This window comes from Ambystoma mexicanum, chromosome 8 (genome assembly GCF_040938575.1).
Source record: "Ambystoma mexicanum isolate Mex_15411 chromosome 8, UKY_AmexF1_1, whole genome shotgun sequence".
In the NCBI taxonomy this organism is placed as follows: Eukaryota; Metazoa; Chordata; class Amphibia; order Caudata; family Ambystomatidae; genus Ambystoma; species Ambystoma mexicanum.
This window is the reverse complement of record NC_090929.1, coordinates 1,729,193,961-1,729,201,701: the sequence shown is the minus strand read 5'-3', so window position 1 is coordinate 1,729,201,701 and position 7,741 is coordinate 1,729,193,961.

Below are 7,741 nucleotides of genomic sequence, written 5' to 3'. Positions count from 1 at the left end.
CTCCAATAGTAACTCCGCCCATGTGGCGCCAAAAACCCCTGCGTCATCTACCGTCCTCATCTGTTTCCATATATCTGCTGGCAAAATGACTGGGAAAATCAAATCTATATCGCTCATAGTAAGCACTGCTGATCTCAGGGTTGACTCTACTTCCTTGTAGAAACCTGCTGGATTCTTTCTTATATCGGGAATCGTCTGTTTTATAGTATTCACCTCTTGCCTGGAAAAGGGGACATGCACATACTGGGCGGTGAAAAGGGCTGGTGTTACCTGCGCTCCTACTGTTCCCGTCGCAGGGATCTCTACTTTTGGTACAAACGTGGGCGGAACCTCTCTCATTGGAAATGCCCCACTCACGATCCCTCCCCCTTCTCTTAGGTTCAATAGTATTCCTAAATCCAGTGATAAGCCAGTTTCTCCTGTACTTCGCTCGAATGCTCTCTTGTATACCGCTAGTATCTCAGGTGAGCTGGCCTTATTATTTTTTATATCCTTCCCCATCAAATGTTCAGCCATCAATTGCAGTGCTTTTCTTTTCATTGGCATGGAATATTCATCAAATATGTCATGTATGACCATTGTTGGGATACTAGGATTCGACACCCATTTTATCGCTTCTCGTATACACACTTTCAGCTTGTCGCCTCTCTGTACAGATGACATTGAATGTCTCCGCTGTATGTATGGTTCTACCGTCCCTCTCCCATCTCTTCTAATATCCCAACCCCTGTATCCAGGTGCAGCAAACATTTCGGCATATTCATTATCCGACTCATTTTTAAGATCAAAAAGTCCATTCACATGTTCCTTTACTTCTTCATCTTTTATTCTACAACATGCTAATTGGTTCAAATCTAACAATCGTTGTGGTGGTAATTTGTCAAGTAAGTTTTTCCATTCTCCCACCAAAAATGTCCCCATGCATTCCAACTCTATCTGTCTCTTGTCGCTTCTTCGGTACCCATACAATGAGGCCAATGCTGCCGTCCTATCGTTTCCTTCTATGTACATTTCTGCCTCTTGCCGTAATTCAATCTTTCTTTCCTTGCTGATCGCGCTTCGAGTTACCCGTCCAAATCCTGTTCCTTCAGCCCCGCCTCTCGCCTCCCCGGTCTCAATTTCGACTTCGGGAGGGGCGGATGGTGCTGAATCTGTCTCTGGAGCGGGAGGTGCGGATGGGAAAAGTGACACAGATGGCATCTGTGAAGGGCCTTCCTGGGTGCTGGGAAATTGTGTGTCCGCAGTCTGCGCTTGTGGGAGGGCTCGAGCTGTGAGTGGGGCTTGGGTTAATGCTTGCGTGAGGGGAAGTGCTTGGGCTACGGGAGGGGGTATGAGAGCTACTGGTTGGGCCTGCGCAGTCACTACTGGCGTGTTTGGTTTCGACTCTGGTTTTGGGCCTCGACCCGTGTTAGTTTGCAAATGTTCCATTAATTCATCTGCTATGTGTAGTTCCCGCTGCGGGTTTATTCCTTCTATGTTCACTTGGTCACGCCTCCCTTCCCGTCTTAGACTTGCCGTCCACTCCTCCTCCTCCTTTTCTTCTGCGCGCATGCTTCTCTCTACTCCTAAGTCGGAGCATTGCTTCCCTCCTCCAATCTTTGACAGTCTCAAAAGCTGTGGGTTGCGCTTTTTTCCTAATTAGCACCCTTTCTAGGTTATCTATCCTCCCATCTCACAGCTACCATTAATCGGCCACTGATGGTCGGGTTGCTTTCTAGTTTGCCTATGCCAAATTTCACAAAATATTATCGCACCCACACCATATTTTGCATACATGTCATAAGCCGGCGTTCCCCCAGGCGGTGCACTTTGGCCATATTCCAAGGACTGTCTACCGCAGCTGAAAAGCCCCGCTAAAGTGGACAGTACTCCAGGCATGTTTCTTTAACCTTCCCCTTTGGTTAGCTAACCTTTACCTGGACGTTTGAATTTGCAAAATCAACACTCTGCCAAAAATCAGGTTTTTATTTGAATCGGGGAATGACTCACTTGATAAAACAAGTCGCCTGTCCTAACGCAACCTCTCTCAACGTCGTGTCTGCGCTCCTCTGGCTTCACCCTCGCCTCCTTTGCCCTCTGGCCCGGTACGTCGATCAGGGATCAGATGTGTGCAGATCTGCGGAAGGAATCTCTCCTCACTTCTACAGGGCGCCCCGTACACCGCTTGATCCCGGCTCGATCGTCCAGTCCTCGTCGTTCTTCCGCCTTTACTCCGTTACAACGTATACGATGGGGCAAGTGGGGGAGGGTCCCTATTCGGGCGCCATCTTGAAAGGGGCCCCTAGGGGTCCCTTGTGCAATGGAAACAAGGCAATAACCATACACGAAAAGATACGCCAGACACGAGGTTCAAATTCCCAATGCTAGGGTTTATTGCAAGCAAAAATAGTCTCAATTGGCCAATTCTGGTCTCACGCCCCGTGACGTGAGTTTCCTAGACCTCGAGGGACGCGAGAGAGCGAATTACGTACATCAGTTACATATATACAAAATGCATATCATACAATCAGCAATGTCATGTTTAACACCCCCTTTGGTTAGCTTCTTTGAACTCGGGATGACGATGGACATTTCCGCGGGTATGACAATTATGACACTTTCGATGTCTATTCTAGTAACAATGTGCAATTTAGAAAGTGCGGAGGCATCTTTTAGTTGTTGAACAGAACACAGTGGTTCTGTTCTTGGAAGCAAGCTGCACACGGGGGAAGAGCCACATTCCATGCTTTGCTATCTCTGAGGTACTATTCGTGTCCTGGGAGCCGACACGCTCTAAAGGGTTTTGCGAAGGGGGGCCGTAGGAAGAGCATAATTCAAGCCTTTAGCTGTTTTATTCTAACATATTCTACCATCGTACGAGACTGGCTGGCAGCTGTGAAGTGATTAAATGCCCTCCAGCTCTCTCCCAAGGCTACAGAGAGGGAGCGTGGGCATTCCTTTCTGGGCTACTCATGAGGAGTTTCAACGAACTCCTAAGTCCCGCGACCTTGTCCTTTCATTTTCAGACAACATTGTTCAACAGTTCAGCAGAGTAAGCAGAATTCACAAGAATTGCAAGCTGTAAAGCAGTTTAGACAAAAAGCAATGAGCAATGGTTTAACAAGCAAAATGGCGATTCTTGCTACGTTTAAAATGACCACTTGTTGGTCAAGCATAGCAGTCTATATTTCTATAATTCGGTGCATAAAACGGTTGGCCTACGGCCATCAAGTTACGTCTGTCATTCAAATGAAGGGTATTCCCTTTTCCAGATTGACAGTACATAATATAGAATGATGCACCACAAACTGATGTGTACTGTCACAGCTCCCGTGTCCAGGCGCAGGAGTGGCACGAACCAACCACCCCCACCGTGGTCTGGGTGCCTGCAAGGTCAAACTCTCACAGGCCTCTGAGACCCTGGTGGGGAAGGAGGGTCAGGGATATGTAGTCGGGACAGGCATTGGTATTCTGGATAACCGGAATGAGGGGCAGGAGAGGGGAGTAGGATTGACAAGAGAAAGTAGGGAATGTACAAAAATATACTAATCACATTAACACATACACAATCAGACCACATGTGTACATCATGCACATAGTACCAAATTACTCAAATGGAAGTCAAAGAGAAATTTATCTCTGGGGTGAGTGCTGGCCTCCTGCCCACTCACTCTCAGGTCCGGTAACAGGAGCAGTTCAATGCTGCAAAGAGAGCCAGAGTTACTAATCTGTGCGTGCCCATAACACACACACACACCACCATACATGCCCCAAAGTAACAAACTACTCAACAAACTAACAATCTGGTGTGGAGCTTCGTACCAATATGTAAGATTCCTCCGTGATGGTTCATACACAGTCAATGCAGTAAGTCAGGCGCTGGTGGGTGCGTGGCAAATGGAAGACCAATGTGTCAAGATTCACACAACATCCAATGTTCCCTGGGTAAGCAGCCAGACGCATTTAACAAGGTACGACTTCAGTACAAGTCATGTTCGAGCATAACCTAAATAAAGTAGGTAGTGCATGTGGCAATTTCAAAATTAAAATGAAATGCACTGCACACAAGTCTGTCCCTCGCTGTATGTCCCTGTGAGCTGCTTCTTTCCCTGTCTTGGAACGCTACATGGCTAATACAACTGCCTCAATGGACCATGGTGGACTGGAGGATATGTGCCACTGCCCCTGCATGTGCCCCTGACAACTTTCCCATCAACTAGCCATTAGTCCACCAACGCATCTTAGCTGTACTGTGCGCTTCAACACCAATATCTGTCCAAGCTCACCGTCAGTGGTGCTACTTAGCATGCATGTGCAACTGGCCTGGTGGAAGGTTGGCTGCGGTGTGGCGCCCTTGTGCTGCTCACCTTGCCTGGAGTTCCTTGAAACACGTCAGCTTCTGTAGGATGTATGAGCGCAATCCCTGTGGCTCTGCCTGCGCACACATGTGCATGTCTGCACCACCGAACGTGGCCAGCTTCCAGACGTCCAATGGGCCATGTCTGCTGGGAAAGGTGGTCTGGAGGCTCATACCCCTGTAGAAAGGGCAGAAAACACATGATTAATGCTAGAAATTTCCCTGTGTGTGTCTCCTCAGGCATGTCATGACTGGACCATGTCAGAGACGTACATCAGAAATCACTCCATCAGTGCGACTTTCACAGGCAAAGTGTGTTAGCCACTGTCTACAGCATGAATTGCATCAAGCACATGTACAGCAAAGATAAGAAACATACTACACAATGAATAGCAATTAATGTACACATGAATCATGAAACCTCCCATCTAGCGAAAGCAGACCAGTGGTCAATAACACCCCTATCATCCCCACTAGGGGTGTTAACACAAGTCAGACAGCAGCAGACATGCCACAGATATGACAGTCCTAAGCCCTTGTGTAATAAGCTGTAACACCGAACCATCCTTGCGAGCCCATGGATAAGTGAAGCAGGAGTGGCATGTGTGAGTCTGGACCCCAAGCTGCAAACACGTACACGAGACAAGCTTGAAGGGACCAGCTGGAACAGACAGTGGGTGCTTTCAAAAGCCACAAAGCACCAAACCGTCACATGAAAGCACAATAGACAAGCAATTTTAAACTATATTAATTAATTAGACTAACTATGAAAAACCTACATTACCTAATTAAACTAACTATCCAATTGAAAGTTAACTAACTAAACTAAAAGAAAAATCAAAAATGGCCACATATGACCTGGGGGGGGAGGCATCCAGGCGGGGGGAGGTACAGGGTGCTGCTCAACACCCACATGCGATGATGTTTAGGAAAAAAAAAACCTCCATGGGCTCAACGCTGCACAGCCCGACCTATGTGGGAGATACCTCGTCGTCCGAGTCTGGCTCTTCCTGAAAAGGAGGACTGGCACAGGAGCCTGACCACGCCTAGCCGCAGCTTGCCCCTCGTCGGCACCAAGTCTGCCGGACTGGTGAGCCTGGTTCTGTGTGGCGATGACAGGTAGGTCTGCATGCAGAACCTCCCGTGATACGCGCGCTTCCTCTTGCAAGGTAACACGGAGTTCTTCCTGCAAGGCCTGACTGGACAACTGATGCACCTCCCGGCAAGCACGTAGCTTAGCCGAGATGGTACGCTCAAGCTGCTCAAACCTCTCCTCTGACTGCGGCCTCTGGGACATCAAGAGGACACCCAGAGTGGATCTGAGGGACTCATACTCAGCAGGGCCTCCATGTGTGCCTCTGCGTGAGCAGCAATTGCTTCACGCAGAGACAACATTTCAGCCTGGTGTGCCCTGTCTGAGGCCGCCATGCCCAGCCTGAGCGAGCGGGCCGTGGACCGTGCCGCCCGCTGCTAGAGAAGCACCTGCCTAGCAGGGGGGAGCACGGATTGGGCCACACTCTCCATGCTCACAGCGATGTTCTCCATTGCTGCCCCCTGGCGTTCAGAATTGGCAGTCATGTCTTGCTCCCACTCAGTATACCTCGGTTGCGCACGGCCACCACGTTGCTGGGCTTGACACCTGCGGGACCCAAGGACCGGGTGTCCTCGTTGGGTTGGCCCGCCCACGTCTGCACGACTACATGCCCCCTTCAACGTGATGGCCCAGGCACATCAGCGACTGGTGTGGAGGGTGACCCTGATCCCGATCCACCACAGGCAGAGGTTCCAACACTGTCTGACCCCTCAGTGCAGGTGTCGCGGACAGAGGAGTGCCCACATCAGAATCACTCACCCCTGACATATGGACCTGATGCACATCCAACTCGACATGGACGTCAGAGTGGTCATCAGGGCTGGACTCATTGCCAGCCAAAGACAAGATGGTCTGTAGCACATGTGGGTTTTCGTGGCCTACCACCCCACAACAACCCTGTGCCTGGCATGACAATACCATCCTCTGGCTCCATTGCGTCATCATCTGAAAAGTAGAGAGAAAAAAGGTCACTACACATGTTAGATGCACACAACACACACACACAGACATCACACAGACACCAAACACATCAAGCAGACATGTCACACACAAAAGAGAACCTGCCATGCATGCTGGGTCAACTTGACATTGCTTCTGTGATTAGGCATGTAGAAGGGTGTTATACCACTCAGAAGTGGGTCATTGCAGTGCAGCAAATTTGTACGTTACTCACTATCTACATGTGCAAGTACTTCATGATGTGTATCTGAAAACGTGAAGGCAGTGCAAGGTCAACTTCAGGCATCACGTGCAATGTGCATGTTATGGGTAGCATGGCTACAAGCAAACCACCTCTCCCCCCAAGTGGAAATGCAGGGATGCCTTGCATGGTATCAAAAGGATGACCATAGACCTGTGTATTGACAGACAGTGCTGACTAGAATCAATTGCATCATGTGAGTCAAGTGACAACACAGCAGATGATGATGGGACAGTAAGCAGGACACATGATGAAACCTCCGGAGTACACCCATGTGTGAAGAAGACACTACACCAGTTGGACAGAGTTATTGGGCATGAAACAGGCTGAGACATGTGACCTACACAGACTGTCACACCCTAAACATGTGTGGGACGCAGGACTGAGCCACAGTGGCCATGAGAAGGCTGATGCATGCCATGCAATGTAGGTCACCCTGGACACGTACTACAATGATCATCCAGTCAAGGACACATAGGGGCATGCATGGAATGCACATGGAGCATGAATGGCCACTCATGTCCCTGCGGAGCATCTGACATCTGCACAGTCCAAGTGAGACACCATGCATCAAGGACAAAGGATGCACACCACAGCATATGCCTGGCAGGTTGGCTGGTGGAATTTAGCATGTAGACAGGACGCATGAACAGGCAAGTACTTTACGGCAAAATTGATGCAGACTAGTGCAAAGGTGAAATTGGGGTGCAGAGGGAGGGTGGAGGGGCAAGGGAGCATGCCTACGTGGAGTACCCGCATGCAGGCAGAGTACACATGCACGTCAGTCATGCTATGACATAGTCCCAGGGCTGAGAGGAAAGTCACCCCAGGCTAAATGCAGAAGGGCCAGTGAGCTGGAACATGGACCGGAGGGGCATCCAGGTGACCAGCATGTGAGTAGGGTGCAATAGTGGTAATGCCGACAGTCCCCGTCTGCTCCACATGTACACCATCCTGCAGAGCAGACATGCATCAGTGAAGCATTGCATTACTTGCACATCAGAACCATGTACACATGACATGTAGTGGCAGTCATGCACAACACATCACACAAGTAAAACACACATGTCCTTGACAAACACGCAGCAACACTCACTGGACTGGGCATCAA